Source organism: Fukomys damarensis, unplaced genomic scaffold (genome assembly GCF_012274545.1).
Source record: "Fukomys damarensis isolate Sample0158 unplaced genomic scaffold, DMR_v1.0_HiC HiC_scaffold_17, whole genome shotgun sequence".
Taxonomy (NCBI): domain Eukaryota; kingdom Metazoa; phylum Chordata; class Mammalia; order Rodentia; family Bathyergidae; genus Fukomys; species Fukomys damarensis.
In genome coordinates, this window is record NW_022900929.1 from 29,617,226 (window position 1) to 29,637,711 (window position 20,486).

General features: G+C 41.0%; 1 long non-coding RNA gene across 2 annotated transcripts in view; it reads left to right on the plus strand.

Moving 5' to 3' along the window:
* The window catches only part of LOC104862695, a 61,673-nt gene that overhangs the window by 22,328 nt on the left and 18,859 nt on the right, over nt 1–20,486 (plus strand). The gene's annotated exons all lie outside the window — the stretch shown is intronic.

A 20,486-nucleotide genomic window follows, 5' to 3' on the forward strand; every position in this document is an offset into this window, starting at 1 on the left:
TAGATATTCCGAAAGAAAAGGAATTATAATCAAATATATATGTGAAGAGAACATTCTTGAATCAAATAGGACTGGATTTGAAACAGAAATATTTTAGGCAGCATTAATAAAGTGTTCCTATATTTTTAATTAGTTTTCAGGATAAAGAAAGGCTACATTTTTAGACAAATTTGTTTCTACTTTGCTACAAATTTTTCTTATCTAGCATCAGCAAAACATGGACCATATTTACAAAATGACTATGGAGAAAAATAGCTTATAAGTTTTCAAAGAATTTGGATTTTGTTTATATATGAAAGTGAGTTATAAATGCTTATTTATACCTGCCCTTACCTTGGTGGGAGACATCCAATCTGTCTTCATGCTTGCATTTTAACTGAAAGCCTGAACCCGAGGATGGAAATCAGCCTGACAGGCACCTCCTTGCATGTGCAATGCCTCTCTCTCCACTTGATCACTTTTTCTTTTGGTCTGAAAATATTTACTCAGCCTCTTCTATGAGTCAGGAACTACTTAAATACTACTAATACAATAGGGCATAAGATAGACAAGGCCCATGAACAGTGAATCATTTTATTCTGATAGAGGCACATGGATGAAAATGAATGATAAATAAATGTATAATTTTACAAATGTTTTGGTCTTGTCAAAAATGTCTATATTGTTTTACATCTAGATAATTTCAAATCACCCTTATATTATGTGAAACATTTTTCCCCCCCAGTACCAGGGATTGAACTCAGGACCTTGTGCTTGCAAGGCAGGCAACAGAACAACTGAACTAAATCCTTGGCCCTCACCCTTGTATTATGTAAATAGCCTACAGGTTATGTACAGGTTACGAATTTTGGCTGGACACTGGGATTCCTGGCTTCAGTAGCAAGAGGCTGACTTTGGGCAAGTGGTTTATCCTCTTCATGTTTCACGGACAAAAGTAAATATCTCATGGGCTTGTTTCAAAACTTCACCCAGATAACTTATTTGAGGTACAAATCTATATCTATATCTATATCTATATCTATATCTATATCTATCATATCTATATCTATATGATGTAAGATGAAAATCCTAACAAATTCCTATCTCTTAATCTCTTATAAGGATCTCAAATTGTATTTTCTGAATTAACTGCTACCATGATACTATGATATATGGTTATAGAACTGATTTTACGTGGGTATGGATATTTCTTGAAATGCCTTCTGGAATTCTACATACACAGAATTGTATTCCTCTGGACCACCATGGACAGTTCCTCACAAAGGGAGCCTACCTTTCCTCTCTCTCTGTGTGCCTGTTCCTATTCTTATCTAAAGGTGTTGTTTATATTTTTTCAGGGATATCATACTTTTAGTATCTGAAAAGAGCAAGTAGTAAGAGAAATGGCTTTATAGTAATATCTCAAAGATCATCGTGCCATTATAGTTTCTAATTTGCGCACAAGAAAGCAGTTTCAGTTGACTGTACCTGCTGCAGTCAGTAGCTGTCTCTGCTTAGGAACATGTTTTTTGAATTTCTGGTTGCCTGATGCTGAATCTGTGACCAAAACAAGAACCAAACCCTTTAAACAGTTTAAGGACATTTTTCTCTACATAGAAGTAACTTCTAAAGCCATGCATCGTGTCCATACCCAATGTCTTTTGCAGCAGCCTCTTTCTGCTCCTGCACTGGTTTCTTGTTGATTTCCTCTGCAGTTAAAGATGTGACTTCCTGTTGAATTATGACTTTCACGGGTAATACTTTGGGACCTTTTGTTGAAGTCAGAGGATCTGGAAAGTCACATGTTGGAATTGTTTTATTACTTTAGTAATGTTTGAAACAAGCTATGCCTTTGAGTTTATAATAGATTTTGCATCCTGTGTGTCAACACAATATGAAAATCCTGTAAAGCCGAGATAAGAACTTCTTTTAAAAATAACTTTATTGGTACACTTGGTATATGGAATGATCAAATTCATCATAAAAGACTTTCTCAGACTTGTCGTTACTGAAATTGTACACTGCCTGTGAATGCAGCACCCTTGTTCTGTGCCCACCAGACAGCAGTGGCACCTCCCTTCCCTAAAGGGGATTCAAGGTGTTTCCAGACATCCCGCGACACCCAGTTGGTGACAAAGCCGTGCCTGAAGGGGACCTCCTGGAGAAACTTCACTGGCTTCACCAGAAATCTGACCTCACTTCTGGCTCTCACTAAGGAGAAGCCAGCTTCCCGCTTCTAAGTCAAAACTTCTTCAGTTTTATGCGCAGTTCCTCTGTAGTGATTTTTCTGTACGTTTGCTCATTTTCAAACACATTTTCTACTCCAATATGTTCTATAATTCACAGACATTAAGTCATAATAGCATGTGTTTTAGGGAACAGTACAGCTAAGTATTCTGAACTTTGTTTTGTTCCTGGACACCCCTGGGGCTCCTGTGTGAAAGGTGTGGGCCCCAGAGAAGTGGGGTTCAGAGGGGACCTTGGGCCTTTGGGTGCCTGGCTCCTGACTCCAGCCATGAGTGGATGAATCCAAGGAGGAACTCAGACTGGTGGATGTCTTGGGAAGTGATGGAAACAGAGAAGGGGGGACTGAAAGTGTGGCCTCGGGGAATCTAGCTTGTTCCCGGGCAGGCTCTTTCCTTTTCACTTTCTCCTTTGTCCGTCTCTCTCCTCCTTCTCCTCCTCCTGCCCTACCCTGACCCTTCCCCTCCCTTACCCCTCCCCCTCTTCCTTTATCCTCTTCCTCTTCTCTTTCTCCTCCTTTACCCCTCCTCCTCTTCTTCCTCTTCTCCTTTATCCCTCCCCCCTCTATTTCTGTCTCTTTCTAGCTGCTGATTGCCATGCCACGAACATCTTTGCTTCTCTGTGTTGTTTCCACCTCGGACTCAGCCAACCATAAACTGATCTCTGAAACTCTGAACTAAAATAGACCTCTCCGTCTCCTCCTCCTCCTCTTCTTCCACTGTTTTTCACTGTTATTTTGTCAGCATGACAGAAAGCTGACTCACCCATTCAGAGACACGTACTTTCTTCAGTGCCTATTTTCCTGAAATTAGTAACATGGAGCGTGTAGCTGGACCTAATTTATTTGTAGTTTTGAACTTTATGAATATGACTTCTCTTTTTAATTCTATAAAAAGCTTTGTTTCTAGGTCTGGGGTATTGTAAGTGACACTGTTGCCAGGAACAATTGTGCCCTCATGTTTTGGTAAATATTTTGGGGTTTTTCTAGAACACTGGTTCTGAAATGTGCCAAGTTTATCCTGGTTCTTGGAGAAATTTCAGGCTCTCCCATCTGGAGAATGTTACTCACATGTAGTGAGTAGAGGGGAGTGATACTGCTAAATATCTTACACACACACACACACACACACACACACACACACACATTTCACTACCCTGACAGTTCTCCAGGACACAAACACCACCAGTGTCACATGGAGAACATGCTCTAAGTCACGCATCTAAGGGTGGGTATTCTGTGCTGCAAGACACACACCTCTGAGCTTTGCAGAAATGCTGATGCTCTTCCAAGTGGCTCTTACTTACCTTCTCACCAGCAGTGCCTAGGATTCAGATGGCCCATCATTTGATAATATTAGAGTTTATTCTTTTGTAAATCTCATAGGGTGAACTAGGGCTGCAGTGTGGTTTGAGTCATATTTTGCTCAAGAGTACTAAAACCACTTAGGGTTTATTTTCAGTAAAGAATCTGATCACTTGTTTCTACTGGATGTTGGTTCTTAATGGTTTTAACTGCTATTTACTTATTTTGGATACCACTTCTCTGTTTCTGTTGGTGCTTTTCTAGTTTGCCTTTTGACTATTTGCTTTCTTTATGTTGCTTTTCATGAGCAGGGTTGCTTGATTTTATGAGTGGAACTCATCAGTCATGTTTCCACACAGTCTCCCTTGTCAGTGTCACTCGCTCATTCATCTGCAGCCCTTTTACGTATATGTCCCCACTACCCAGTGGATTTATTTTGTATGTCGCACATGTTGAAATTCTTTTTTGTTTGTTTTCTACATTGAGGATCAGTTTCCCTAGCATCACTTTGATCTTGTTTTCTTCCTACTTGTAACACCAGCTTTGTGATAAGGGAGTTCTCAGTTTGCATCGCTCCCTTCGGGTCTCACCTTTTTGCTCCAGCGGCTTCAGGTTCACCCTTCCGGTTCGTCCTGCGGCAGTACCGATGCTCTGGGGCTCTGCTGAAGGTCACTGTGTGAAGGAAATCCACCCCACCTGGTTCTCCTTCAAGACTAAACTGTCCCCTTTAATGTTTAGTCCTGAATCTAGAAGCAGTTTGACAATTTTCAGCCTCTCAAAGAGTCTTCGGATTTTGATAGGAATTGCTTTGAGTACAGTATGTTAATTAATTATGGGGAACTTTACATTTCCCATCCCACTCTCCCCAGGCACTTATGCTTAAAGCTTTTACTGATTTACAGGAGTTTTACTCTGTATTTTCTGTAGAAGCTCTAACTTGAGTATGTTTAAGTTTATGCTCAGATAGCTTTTAGATGCTATCATACATTCAGTGGTATACAATCTTACTTTATGCTTCTCTTCCCCATATGAAAGGCCAATTGCCTAAAGTGTGCTGGTCTCAAACATTAGCCGAGTTGGCTATACTCTTGCTTATTTTACTAATTAATCTCAAATTATATCTAACCAGGACAAATCTGATGTACAAGAAATGCTGTGGACTCTACTTTCAAAATCGACCTTCGTTGCTACCTTGTTACCTCATCCCTGGCAACCATGTGTCTGACTCGATTACGAGCATGTTTCTGTAATGCAGTCACCACATTCAGGACCTGCCTCTGCGTGGGGTGTTGGGCTGTGTCATTTGGATTTTCTGGTATCTTTACTAATAACATAATGTTAGATATCGAAGAGTTTATTCTAAATTTTCAAATCTATTTCCAAGCCCTATTAATATCATTCTTTATTTGCCTTAACATTTATATTATTTGAAGTTATAACCTTCCTTAATTTCTGTGTGTGTGTTGCTGGGGACCGAACCAGGACCTTCACACTGAGCTGTATTCCAAGCTCTTTTAAAATCTTCTATCTCGAGACAAGGACTAACATGTTGCTCAGGCTTAGCCAAAACTTCTCATTCTCCTGTCTCAGCCTTCCAAAGTGCTGGGTTTGCAAGCCTGTGTCACCACACCTGAGTTCTATCACCCTTTAAAATTCTATATTATCTATTACTGTTTCCTTAGCTTCTCTCCCTTTTCCTTCTCTTTTTCATAAGTTTTCCACACTCTCGTTAGTTCATTGTATTTGAAAAAAAAAATCACTTACATACTTTGTTGATATCTGGTGGACTTTTTTCTTTATTTTTAAAATTAATTTTCATTGATACATTTACATTTCTTCACTGAATTAATTTAATTTAAAATTTCACAACTAAATGATTACATCATTAATGTTTAGCATCCCACTTTTATTAATGTGAGTGAAATTTAAGGGAAACACATTTAAGGAAAATGACTTAGAAACACATTTGTTTCTGTGTCGAGTTGGAAACTTCCCCAAGTTTGACCCTGGGAGATGGGGTGCTGAGCTCAGTGACCAGCAAACTCACAGCCCCCAGGAGGTGGACGCAGCAGAGACAGGGCTGGCCTCATCCAGGCCACTGCTCCTCACCTGGAAGTGACATCGTTGTCCAATAATTGCCCAGTGCAACCTGGTGTGAGAGCTCAGACTCTTCCCCTCTGTCTAGCATTTTGCCCATTATAGAAGAGAAAATTGGAAGATTCTTATCCAATTTATATTATTTTTATACCCTCAAATAGCTATTATTAAAACTGTCCTCGATGCTTTTCATATCACACTGAAAATGATATCTCATTCAACAATTTTTAATGCAATCCACATGGCATTAATTGACAGAATGTGATTTTCATTGGAAATACAATAGCTAAAGTTCATATGAATATTAAAATTAATTTCTGCATCTGTTTTCCTCCTTAAATCCTTGTATTTAGTTGTTATTTGCAAATGAAATTGACTATTAATACTTTTAGCATCAAGTTATTAAGCAGAGAGTCTTCTGTTAAACCTCCTAGTCAGGAAGGGAAAATGTCTTAGACTACTGATTCTGGGTGAATCAAAGACATGGCTCATTTCCCAATTTTTCTGTCATGCACTGATGAAATATGGAATGTTCTAGGCTTGGTAATAAAAATAAAAGCAAAAATATACTTTTAACCTTGTCTGCAGCAATAAGTTTATAGTCTTGAGTCACCTTTAATTATTTTAAAGCTAGCAATATTAATTTCAGATTATTTAATAAGCAAGTTTCATTTTGTTGCAATAAAATACAGAATCTGAGTGACATTTACACATTTCTCATAGCAAAGGTTAGAATCAAAAGAAATTCAATTAAAACCCTGAGGAATTTGGGCATTTTAATTTACAAAACCAAGATAAAATAAAGTAATTATAATGTATTCTAACATTTCCATTTGTCTCACTTAAGAAAAATGTACATGTGGTATGATAGGTATTGTACCCAGCGGATGAAGACACATAGATTAAAATATACACTGAATTATCATAATCCCATAATTCCAAACTAAACTGAAGACCACAAAGAACATCACAGCACACAGCGCAATATTATCCAAGTAGGTTGGATTTTAAGAATGTTGGAACTGAACTAAGCACTTTTAACTTAACTCTGGAAAGAGTCTCTTTCCTGAAGCACTGAGTCGACTTCTGAAAGGAGAAAATTGGAAAAGAAAGGCCAAATGATGTCTGCATGTTTGATTGGCTGTGATAAAACTCAGATTGAACTTCTACTAACAACTGCAGGAAGAATGATATGCTTATTTCTGCTGGTATACTTTGTTCCTTAGTTTTTATTATTTGGGCGTGGCTTTGAGAGATTACTTTTCTTGGAAGAAAATGTATCATTTGAAGAGATGCATGGTGCCAGTAATAACTTGGGCAAGTTCTACATCCTCAAACTATGATATTAAATTAAGTGTGCACTGGGATAACAATAGAAATAAATTGCACAATAAATGTAATGTTCTTGAATCATCCCCAAACCACCCTCTGTCCCCATCCATGGGAAAAACTGCTTTCCAAAAAGCAGTCCCTGGTTCCCAAAAAGTTGAGGACTGCTGCTGTAGTTCATAATTTTAGACAGTTATATTCATTAAGGCTAATTTTGATTTCCTTTTTAAGCACATATGCCAGGAACTGAGATATAGATGTAGACATGGCATTGTCTGTGCTTGAAATAGATAGGAGTTATCAATAGTTTATTCTGCTTTTGTTTCCAGTAGAGAAAAGAATTGCACTCCTTCAGTGCCCATGAAGAGACCCAGGCAGTTAAAAGGCTGTGACTGGCCTGATGTTTGGGCTAAAATCTGGGTCTCTTTCTGGAGAAACAAGCTAGTAGGAGATCAGGATTTGAGTGTATGGTCTTATATTTAGTGTCCAACATTTTCACAAAGGAAATTGTATTAATGCAATGTATAAGCAGGGACTAGAAGATTAACCTTAGCATTAATTAATCAGATAGAGTAATGAGAAAGAAACATGATATTTAATTTTAAAAACTATTGCCAAAATTCATCCAACATTCCCTGTTAAAATTTTAATGTTTGAGTACCACTGCTGTCCTAGAAATTACTCACAGATTGCCTGCTTGTTCTGTTTTATGTGGTGAACTGCCATGAAACGTGGCACAGACTCACGTGGGACACACTGCACAGCACTCGCTTCTCTGTGACACCTTGCACTGCACAGCCTTTCTCCACACCAAGCAGTTCACAACTTTGTCCCTGGATCTTGGCGTCCAAGCATAAGAACTTTATGATTCACCAATCATTCTCAGTTTCTCCTAGTTAGAAGCAACATCTGCCATTCAAATTCACAATACTTTGTGTGAAAGTACTCGGTCATTTCTCAGAGCACGAGAACATCCAGAAGCACAAGTGTGACCAGTCTGTTCCATTTCTGTACATCTAAAATCCCCTCTCATTTGATGATCCAGTCCTATACGCCATGCCCTGTATTGGTCAACTTTCCCATTGCTGAATGAACTGCCCAACTTAAAAACTTAAAAACTTGCAACTTAAATAAAAAGAGGAGTGGTTTAACCTGACTCACAGTTTTAGAAGGTTCAGTCCATGGTTGGCTGGGGTTCAGGGCAGAAAGACCACGACAGAAGAAGATGGTGGAGAAAAGCTGCTTACTTCATGACAGCCTGGAAGTGAGCAAGAGACAAGGGGGGGCAGGGGCAGAGGGCACAGTAGGGAGAGGGGAGAGAGAAAGTTCCCTTCAGAGGAATAGCATGCCTCTACCCCCAGTGATCAGCTTGGTTTAACAGTGCATGTAGATTAAACCACTGATGAGTTCAGCAAATTCCCCATGAGCCAGTTGCATGCCAGCAATTCTACCTCTGAACACAGGAGCCTTTGGGGGACATTTTAGATCTTAATGACAGCAGTCTGATGAAAAACGTATGTTCTTACATGTGTGTGTGTGAAGCAGTGGCCACCAACTTTGTAAAGCACAACAGTATTTTCCTAATTTTCCCAAAATTTAAGATTAGACGTTTAATTCTATTGATGACTTATTTCCACTCCTGTAACAAACTGAAATGAGGTGTATAATTGGATAACTTTCGGTGTCCTTTGCAGCTTTTATCATTCTGTACTCTCAGCTATTTCTCACACTGTTAGGACGATCAGAGTCTTCTGAGACAAGGTGCCTGAAATGTGGAGACCCGGGTGGAGTGGAAGGGAAAGAACTCTGCAGTATTTAGCAGGCAAAGGATGCAATGTCGTCATTTAAAAATTTGATTTTGCACGGGCAAAGTCCAATGTGCAAGGGGCTCATAGAGAGTAAGCAGGGTGTGGTTTCTTGTTTGGGGCTCTGTGTTCTACTTGGGGAGCATCCTGCTTCTCTTCGGGGTGTCAGAGGCCAGGGTCTCTGGGCTCTGGGGTGCTTGGGAAACACAGCATCTGCTCACAGTTCTAAAGGCTGAGCAATGGCCACCATATTAAACTTATACCTCATAGTCTTAATGGGCCCTAGGAAAATAAAAAGGAAGCATTTACATGGGAGTTCAGTGTGCTCTTAATTTAGCAGGAAAAATCTAACAATCAGCAGCATTTCGGAAGGGAAGTTGGTAAACTGGCCTTAGGCTAGGAGAGGGGAAAGGAGGACTCTGGTCTTGCTTAGAAGCTCCATGGAGTGTTCCACCCACACCTGCCTCTCCCATTGGGTGGTACATCCGGGTGGTCAAAGAGGAAGTGCTCACAGGAAAGCTGGCACTGCCCCTGCCATGGGCTAGAAGCCAAGCAGACATGTGAGCTCTGACAGTGCATCCATCTGAACCCATTGCCACTGGGATCCGGAGCTCAAATTCCACCTGTTCAGGGGAACGACTGAAGTGAGGAGAGCTGGGTTTTCATATTCTACAAGTAGGCCCTGGACTAAAGGCCTGGGAGGTGAGGAGGGAACAGGCTAAATCCCAGGTCCAGGGGTCACAAAATCTCCTCTGTAACCCCCACGCTTCCTTGCAGTAAGAATACTGTGCCCAACAAAGGAGAACAAAACAACACAAATGCTCAAGAGAAAACTCACAGAATTGTCAAAAAGATGCCACAGACATTTGCTGCTAATAGCCTTTGAACAGACCCTTGGTCAATTTATACACAATTTTCAAATAAAAGGATAAATCCAAAGTCTGAAATTATTTTGGAATGTTAATTGTGTGTGTGTGTGTGTGTGTGTGTGTGTGTGTGTGAACCCAGGGACATCACATTGAGCTATATCCCTGTAATTTAAAAAAAAATTAATATTGTATAGGGTCTCACAAAGTCACTAAGTTACCCAAGCTGGGTTTGAACTTCTGATCCTCCTACCTCAGCCTCCCAGAGTGGTAGGATTACAGATGTGTGCCACCGCAACTGGTTCTGCTGTATAACTAATTGTATGTGTCAGCTTGGCTGGATTACAAGGTGATGTTTGTCCAGACATCATTCTGGGTGTACCTGTGAGGATATTTTTATGAAATTAAAAATTTTTTTCTTTGTTTTTTGAAGGGTTTTTTTTTTTTTTCTGGTACCCGGGATTGAACTTGGGTCCTTGTGCTTGCAAGGCAGGTCACCGAACCGCTGAGCTAAATCCCCAGCCCCATTTTTTTTGTTTTTTGTTTTTTGAGACAGGCTCTCACTATGTAGTTGAGACTGACCTGAAATTCACTATGTAGCCCAGGCTGGTCTCAAACTCATAGCGATCCTCCTGCATCAGCCTTCTGAGTGCTGGGAATTACAGGTGTGCACCACCACGCCTGACTTGAAATTAAAGTTTAAATAGGAAGGCTATGTAAAGAAGTTTTCCCTCTCCAAGGTGGGTAGGCTTCCTCCAGTGAGCTGAAAGCCTGAAAAAACAAAAAGCTGGCCTTTCATAAGAAAGAGAGAATTCTTCTCATTTGATGGCATTTGAACTGCACATTGGGTTTTTCTTGCTGTGCAATTCTAACTGAAACATTGGCTCTTTCTGCAATGGATCTGTAGGTCCTCAGACTGGAACTATACTGTCAGTTCCTCTAGTTAGTCTTGGGGACTCATCTTTCCCTTTGCAGACACAATAGTAACACCCACAGTTTAAAGGAGAAAGTCTTGATCTTGCTCAGATTTTAAGAGGATTCCGTCCATGGTTGGCTGTTCAAAAGCACAGACATCATGGAGGAAGGGTCTTGAAAGCAAAGGTACTTAGTTTATTGTGGCCAGGAAACAGAACAGGGAACAGAGCCATAGAAGAAGGACAAGGGACTGACACAGGCCCCAAGTCTACACTCCATGGACCACCCAGACACACCCAGAAGTGTGCACCATCAAAGCCCTGGGGAGATCCCAAATCCACTCAGTTTGCCCCATAGGTGTCACACCAACTGTCCTGGAGATCTTGGGATCTGCTAGCGCCTGTGACCAACTGCATTTGCTCCTTATAATAAAACTAGAAGCCAATTTCTTATTTTTGTGTAAATACACATGCTCACACATTTGTGCTTGCACACCCTTGTGTGCATATGTCATCAGTTCTGTACTTGTGGGAAACAGTGTTTTTTTTTTTTTTCTGTGACCATTGCAAAGTGATTAGGGACCCATAAGACTGTTATCGCTGGGTTCCTCCAGGGCATCTCTATGTTTTCCTTTGAGAGGAATCAAGTGAAAATAACAAGTTATCTTTCCACAGATTTGCTTTGATGAAGAGAGTAGAGCAGTGATACTCTTAACACCTTATAGGGCAAGGTCAAAGGTCAAGTTCAAACATCCTAATAGAAACCAAAGCCCCTATACTCAGGAACCATTCTATTTCTTATGCAAGATCCGTGGAACTGAGAGGAAAGAAAGTTGGGCCTCACACAGGTACCTGCAAGGCCATATTTTATACGTATGTCCCCTGTTGGAAAACAGGTCGGAAGAAGAGGATGGGAGAGGAAGTTATCCACCAGGATAGAGGAGAGAGGGGAGTAAGGCAGCAGCAAAGGACCATTGTCATGGTACAGTCAGTATGGGACAGGGGCAGAGCCATCTCCCCAGTGTGACAAGGGCATACTTTTTTTTTTTGTTTTGTTTTTTTGGTACCAGGGATTGAACTCGGGTCCTTGCACTCGTAACGCATGCCACTGAACTGCTGAGCTAAATCCCCGGCCCAACAAGGGCATACTGAGAGCAACAACCAATTACACTGTTCTGCCACCGAGGAAGCAGGAAGAACAGAAACAGCATGAAAATTCTGTGTGTGCATGCCTGTGGGTGTGCTTGTGTGCATGCATGTACATCTGAGACAGGACGAAGGCCTCAGAGAATGCTGTGGGAGTGAAATGTCCAAATACAGTGAACACAGGGAGCAAAGAGGCAAAGGCTAGAGCACGGAAGAATTCTCCCAGTGCTTTTGTCTTTTGAACAGGAGGAAAGATGTTGGGAGGAAAATTAATTTTATCTGTAAGAGTAGAACTTTAATTAAATTTGACAGAATAATATTCATGGTTATTGTGAATCATTAATTCAGAACTTGTGATTTGTCATTTATAATTTGCAATTCTGTGTTGCTAAATAACAAAGACTACTTCTTGGGTGCCCGTCATCCTGACCTTAGATGTGCTTCTCATCATTAAGCACCTAACAACTTCATTGGATGGAGAGAAGAGGAGAGGGGAGAGAGAGAGAGAGAGAGAGAGAGAGAGAGAGAGAGATGAGAGAGAGAGAGAGAGAGAGAGAGAGAGAGAGAGAGAGAGAGAGAGAGAGAGAGAGAGATTGGTATACTAAAATGTGGAGGAGTTTGCCAAATCCAAAATTATCAAGAGAATTCTGAAGGCTGGAGAGCCCCAGTCTGAAGTCAGGCTCCTGGCAGTTACTTTTTGTGTGAGGCTGGTCCGACTCTGTCCTACACAGCCTTCAGTGACTGGGTAAGGTTGACCAACACCATGGTGGGCAATCTGCTTCACTCAAGACAAGTTTTCAGATGCCCATTTTGGGATTGGGTCTGTATATTTGGGGGGTCTGATTTTTATAAATTCTTTATATATTCTAGATAGTAGACCTTTGTCTGAGGAATTGCTGGCAAATATTTTTTTTCCCACATTGTGGGTTTCTCTTGCTTGCAGAAGCATTTTAATAAGATGAGATCCCATTTGTTGATTGTCTGTGCTAGTTCACGTGCAGCTGAGGTTTGGTTGGTGAAAACTTTTCCTACACCAATATCTTCAAGAGTTCTACCTAACCACTCTTCCAGCTGGTTTAGTGTTTCTGTTTTAGTATTTAGATCTTTAATCCATTTCAATTTTAGTTTAATGCATGGTGAGCGATATGAGTCTAGTTTTAATCTTTGGCAAGTTGAATCTCAATTTTTCCAGCACCATTTATTGAAGAGGCTCTATTTCCTCCAATGAGGGTGTTCGGCTCCTTTGTCAAAGATAGGTAGCTAAGTATGTCTGGAGTTGTTTCAGCACATTCTGGTTTTACTGATCCTGAAATGAGCAGACATTTCTCAGATAAAGATGTAGAAATAGTGAATAAACATAAGATAAAAACGTTCAACATGACTGGTTATTCGAAAGATGCAAATGAAAACACTGAGATTCCACCTCATCCCAGAAAGAATGGCTGCTATCGTGAAATCAACCAATAACAAGTGCCAGTGGGATTGTGGTGAGAAGGAACCTTCTTCACTTTTGGAGGGTGTGCAGACTGGTGCAACCACTATCGAAATCAGTGTGGAGATTCCTCAACTAGGATTAGTGGTCCCATTTGACCCTACTATTCCCCTGCTGGGTATCTTCACAAAATAATTAAAAGAATCATCTCACAGTGATATATGTTCACCCATATTTATAGCAGCAGAGTTTGCAATAGCTAAAACTTGAAAACAGCCCAATTACCCATCAACTGGAGTCTGGATAAAAAATGTGTTCTTTTCATAAAATAGAGTACTACTCAGAATAGAGAATGTGAAACAAGAGACATTTATAGCTAAACGAAAGAGCATCAAGGCTGTGCTCTTAAGTGAGATAAATAGGACACATGTTTGTAAATACCAAATAGTTTCTTGGTGTGAGGATATGAAAGTGCAAATAAGGATCAAAATGTATAGTATATAATGTGAGATAGGAAGAAAAGGTGCAAAGGGGAAGGGGAAGTGGGAGGGGTCAGGGAAAGGAAAGAATGGAAAGGAATAAATAAGAGAAAAGGAAAACATGGAAGCAGAGCGTGAGTGAGAGGTGGAGGGAGTGAAGGGAGGGCAGGGGAATGGGGAAAAAATAAGAACAAAGATATATCATGTACAGGTACAGATTCCCAATGATGAAAGGCAGCATGGTACTAAAATGTACCCATAAAATTAATGAAAAAAAAGGCAATTTTTTAATGTCCACCTCACCAGCAAAGCATCTCACAGAAATATGCCAGTGTTTGGCAGGTATCTGGGCACAACAACGAGTCCAGTTGTATACACAATGGACAGTGACCAGCCCTGTCTGGGTACCAGTGAGACAACATCTGCTTCCCTGGCTCCAAAGCCAAGGGACACAGAATCTGGAGACATTTATAGCTTCATCCATATTTGCGTTGGCTTTTGTGCAAGGCTATGATTGCAGCACATGGAAGGACAGAGTGCCAAGCCTTTGCCCAGTTCCTACCTTGGAGCATATGGACTGAATTCTGTCCGCTGGGCTGATCCTGCAGAGAAGAAGCTGGCATTCAGCAGGAGCTCAAGACTTTCACTGCTTAAGTCAGTTTTAGGGATGTGTCTGAATGACTTTCTCCTCACTGGCACCAAGGGTCCAACAAGCACAGCAGAAGGAGGTGAAGTTGATTGGGGCTTTCAGAGGTCTCAGTATATGCAGCTGGCTCTGAGCCAGGCAGGGCATGACGGAAAGAAGTTTGCCCAGGAAAACAGCTCATGCTGTGGTGCTCAGCAAAGGAGGGAGAAGGGCGAAGCCCAGAGGGAGGAGCACCCTTGGCTGCCTCCAGAGAACCTCCTCTTCCAGCTAGGCAGCCTCCCCATAGCACAGGCAGCTTCTGCACCCCTGTCTGGATGCCCACACTCCAGAAGTGTACCTCTGAGCTCTGAGAGTGGGGCACTCTCCAGACCCAAAGCACTGTGGAGTTCTGATGGCCAGCCCTACTGTAAGGGAGGAGACAGCGCAGCCTAGAGACTGACAAATGTGGCCATTGTATGACACTAAGGAGAACCAGCAAGCTTTCATCAGAGTTTAAATGTGGCCCCTGCCATACAATGAGAGCTGCATATTGCAATCAGGTATATTGACAAGGAAAATACAATAGAATTTAAATTATAAAAGCAATTACAGAGTCCTGTGGAACTGTAGACACATTGAAAGCTATGTTTTCTATATTCAAAAGATTATGAATATTTAACATTTTCTTCTAATTGTATAAATTCAACGTAGTGAACATAGACTATGTTCCTTCTAAGCTAGCATATCAAAAATTAAAGGCCAATTTGTGCTGTATTTCACTTGCAAATAGGCACAAGAATTTTGAGGCACCGAACCTTGATTTTGTTTTTTAAAATTTTTCCAAAATATGTGAGATGAATAAATGATTAATATGTTTCGTTTTCTTTTTTTGGGGAAAAGAATTAACTCCTGGCATAACATGGTCCATCAGAATATTTCTAAAATGAAGAGAACTATTGTTTTTGAGTCAAGGTACACAAATTTTCTGCCTGCCAAAGCAGGCATCAGGCCGACACTTGACGTCCATGTGATATTAGGGCCCATTCATGCTCAAAGACCTTCGGGCAGGGAGAAGTAGGGTCTCCTTTGTCCACACGAAGTTTCCATCCCTCTGGCCTTGGGAACTGCACAGAAAACATGTGTCTCACAATCACCAAGAAGAAAGCCGGAGTGACAGGAAAGCATTTTAGCTCAAGGATTTGCAGCCATTCAGCTCAATTCCTAGGAGATGTATGTGTTTCCTAATGTACATCTCCTACAGCCTTAATTAAACTTAACAGAATGATATTCAAGGTCGAAGCAAATTGTTAGTGCAGAACTTGGGACTTGTCATTGATGTTTTCCAGTTCTCTGGCATATAGCAAAGAGTACTTTCATGTACCCACAATCACGTGACCATGTCGGAATCCTGCACCAAGCAGCTTCATTGGATGATTTGATACTTTGTGTCTTGGAAAACAGGGGAGTACTTTTGTAATACCTGACAGCATTTTTTACCTTGACTTCCCACAGGGAGCTTTACCGTGGAAAATCACTCCACAGAAGCACATTTTACTTTTGAAAGACGGGGTTTAGACTGAGCAGAATGTTCTCACCCCACTTCTGATTCCCTTGCTTGGTTGGAATTGCCGGGGTACTGGGCACAGTCTTGCAATCGTGTTTAATCACCTCCACGGCTCTACATCCAAGTGCAGAATTCTTGTTTAAAAGTTTTCTTTTGAGCCAATAACAGATCCACAGACAGCTGTAGGAAGCAAGACAGACACGAGGCACATACTTGTGCTATATAAAGGGTACAAGAAAATCAGAAATGGCCGCCACAGGCTGAGTGTAAAAGATGCCATAAATGAGATAAAAGCTGAGATGCTAAGCAGCTGTGAGAGGACGTTTTACCAAGGTATCTCGGGAGCCCCCACAGAAGCTCTTAGCCCACTGAATGCTGCTGTCCCGAAGACATGCTGGATCTCGTCAGGGTCTCTGCCCCTATGTTGAGACGACGGTGTACCTGTGTCCTTTTAGTCTTCTTTCTTTCGTTATTTATTCGATTCTATTTCAGTTGTGTTTTATACTAACTGGCTTTCGAAAACCTTGGGTTGCCGGGATGACTTACACTCGGCCGCGGAGTAGAGTCCTTTCTCAGTCCGATTTCATTCAGTTTCTCCATGCTGTGTTTACGGGAGCTGCACTTGCCCACAGGAAGCACACTGCTCTTCTGGTTTTATGCCTTTCTGTGTCTTGGAAAACTATATAAGTAATTACTATGTAGCTTTTTTTTTTCGTTCTTGTTAAATTTACTTTTGATACCATATGGGTCTTGGTTTTCTATTGTGGCAAAATATTTAATTATTCAGTCAATGCCCTGACATCTTATAGATTTATTTAGATTTTCTATTTTTCCTGGAGTCAATTTTATCAGCTTGTATTATTCTTGGAATTTATTTATTTTTAGTTATATAAATTGTTGGCCTATAACTGTCTTTGCCATCTATCCATAGTTTCTAAAACTATTTTTGTGTGGTTGGTATTAAAGATCCTCTTTTGTTTATGGTTTTAATCACTTAAGACTCTTTCTCTGTCTCATTCTTTCATCCATTTAATTTTTGGCAATTTTGTTTCTTTTTAAAGATGAAGTCTTTCCTTTGTTGATTTCTTCTTTTGTTTCATTGTTTTAAAATGAGATTTTTTTTACTCTAGTTCTTAATATTTCTTTCTTTGGCATGTTTACCCTCCTGGAATTTGTTCTAACATTTACAGTGTCTCAAGGGGGAATTTTAGGTGACTGATACTATTTCTTCTATCATTGTCAATATTGATTCTGCGGCTATGAATGTGTCCTTACAAATTTACTGTTGCTTTACCTGAGTGTATCTTTCATTTTTGCTGCTTCATTTTTTTTCTTGAAATGTTTTCTGATTTCACTTATGACTTCTCTGAGTGTTTTGTAGCTCAGGGTAAAAGCACATAGTGAGTATTTATTTGTAAGTTTCCCATATTTCCTTTGACACTGGTTTTTCACTTCATTCACTTTCAGCAGGGGATGTATCTTACCAAGTGGATCATTTCAAACTCATTGACTCTTTCCTCCTAGCACCACATTCTGCCCACGGGTGCTGAGGAGGTGAAAGTGCAGATTCTCTGCCCACTGGATTCCCAGTGCATGGAAATGGTGAGGATCCAGATGTTGACTGCCCTTCTGTGGTCCATCCTGTTCCAGTCAGTGCTATAGGTTTGCCCAGGAGGCTGAGCCCCTTACCATCCCTGCGAACACACAGACAGCTCAGGTGGAATGACTAGCGATCCCAGGGCTTTGCTCATCTGCATTGGTGTCCAGTGAGGGCGGAGAACAGCCCGCTGCTGGACACTGACCAGGAATTTGGAGCCCAGCCTGCCTCTCTAAGCCGGAGATGAAGGGCAGGCTGAGGCTACTGTGACAGGAGAACAGCAAACAAATTCCTGGCTCTGCTGAGAACGGAGAAAGGCTGACTACCTGCTTGGCGTATGGCCCGAACCACCGGGGGAACTTGGTCATTGTCTCTTGTTTTGTGTACCAGGATGGCGGAGAGAAAGTAAGTGCTGTGCTCACCTGCACTTCAACTATGGAAGCTTGGAGGAATGTGGACTTTCCACTGATGTCCATGGACACTGAAATAGGAAGGGGGTTGCAAAAATCATTTCTATTTAGTCCACCCTTATCATGATCTTCGGGCAAGAGTCGGCAGGCTTTCCCTGGAGTTGTTTCATTTCTTTCCTGTTGGTTATTCTTAGTTGAACACTTCTACGATTTCCTGTCCAGGATAGAGGAAGTGATTGGCAAACCCAGAAGACTCATCTTTGTCCCGTTCCTTATACCCTGACATACCTGGGGGCCTCCTCCTTTGGACTATGCAAGGTCTTCCCCAACTTGGTCATTGCAGGAATAAGGAGGAGACCCTGGAAGATATTCTGTCTTGGCTGGACATCTGTTCTGTGAGCTGTGACTCTCTCCACCCCTTCTCCCTGCACCAGCTCTGATGATGGGGCACAGGTGACAGTTATACAGTGAGTGGAAAAGGGCCCGAGGGAGAGAAGAGAGCAGAGATCCCTGGCTCTTTCCCCGGGACTTCTGCTGAGGTGAGACTTAATTATAAACCCTGGATGAAGGCATGGATTACAGGACAGTGGAAAGTCTTATTACTGAATTGAAACAGTTGTGATCTGTGAGTTGATATGAGACTGTCAGCAAAATTGGCAAAAAAGTAATGAGATGTGCTCTAGTGTTTACTAAGGCCAATTTACTGTGGCAGAAGAGAGAAAGAAGAAGCTTTACAACTGTTCAACAGACCATTTATGAATTGCTATAGCTGGGTTTGTAAAGAGAACCTGCTATGACATCATTGCATAAAAAGGATAAATTTTAAAATTAAAGATAATCACATGTTTCTAGAACACTAAATATTCCATCAACACCTTTTAAAATCAGAGCAGTGTGAGCAAGGTACATTTCAACACTGACCAAGCGTGCTGGCTGGGTTAGTTGAGATCCTTCCTCTCAGGCCACCAGGGCAGGGTCATTGGATCTTGGGGCGATGGGGCTGCCTCACCCCGAGGAGCTGGGTCTGGTACCGGGTGTCACATGGAAGGGAGTGTCGCCCTCCTTTTCCTCTCCCCTGCTTCTTCAACTTGAGAGCAGCTCCTCCCCCTGGGCCCCTATGCCTTGCCTCCTCTGCCTGGGAGCCAGCCTGCCATGGGCTGCACCGCTGAGATAGAAAGAAATCTGTCCTCCTTGAGATGTTCTGGTAATGTCTGTGCAAGGAAAGAGTGACTGAGACATCAAGAGTAAACAGGAAAATACACACAAGTGATTATTCAGTTTGGTGTGTTGTGTTTCCATTAAGTGTAAGATATTCCAGTATTTTGTTTCAAACTGGAGATCAGTCAAAGACCATCAAAGATGCTTAGAGACTTCCAAATATAAGCCACAAAATAGCTGTGTTGGCTGTGTCTTCCCCCTCCTGAGCCTGTGTCAGTTCAAATCCTTAGATGCACATTTTGCTGTGGTCTGAATGATGTGTGTTCGCTCAGGACTTTTCTCTAAACAGTGGATGTGTAGATTCCGGTGACTTTGTCCTCAGGTTTTGTTGAGATGATCTGTGAAGTTACTTTTTCCACTTCTTGCAGCCTGCCTGAGTCTTCAAGTGCAACCCAGAGACTTGCAAATTTCTAAGAGAAATCTTTATTTTATGATGAATTTTTTATATTTTAATTACATGTAAACTGTGCCATCTTTCCTGCAGATTTACAATTGTGTATATTATTCTGCAGTCACTAAAATGGAAATTGGAGGAAAGCAACTTCCATAAAATCAATAAATGAGAATTAAAAATTATTTTTAAAAGAAAAATTGAATAATCTATTATTTCATTGTTGATTTTCTGCCTAGTAGATCTGTCAATTTGTGATAGTGGGGTATTTAAATCCCCCACTACAATTGTATTAGTGCTTATTTGGTTTTTCATGTTACTTAATATTTGTTTTATATAGTTGGGGGCATTTGTATTTGGTGCATATATGTTTATGATTGTCAGCTCTTCCTCTTGAATTGTTCCCTTTACAAGGATGTAGTGTCCTTCTTTGTCTCTCTTAATGAGTTTTGGTTTGAAATTTACTTTATCTGAGAATAAGATTGCTACCCCTGCTTTTTTCTGGACTCCTGACGCATGGAGAATTGTTTTCCATCCTTTCACTTTCAGTCTATGGACTTCCTTTTGCACTAGGTGTGTTTCTTGTATACAACATATTGTTGGATTTTGCTTCTTAATCCATTCTGCCAATCTGTTTCTCTTGTTTGGTGAATTGAGGCCATTAACATTGATGGTTACAACTGATATATTTTGACTTATTCTTGTCATGTTTTTGTCCATTTGTTGACTCTTTTTACTTTTTCTCCCATCTCCTTTTAGTTTCTTGCCTTGCCTATTTGATTTGGTCTGTTGGGCCTCATGTTATTGTGAATTTCGTTGTCCTTTTCTAGGATATTGTTTAGAATTCCTTGCAGTGCTGGTTTGGTGTTCATGAAATTTCTCAGGTGCTCTTTGTCGTGGAAGTATTTTATTTCCCCATCTATTTTGAAAGAGAGTTTTGCAGGATACAAAAGTCTAGGTTGGAGATTCTTTTCTTTTAGGACTTGGAATACCTCACTCCAGGCTCTCCTTGACCTAAGGGTTTGTGTTGAAAAGTCTGCTGTGATTCTAATGGGCTTCCCTTTGCATGTGATTTGTTTCTTTTCTC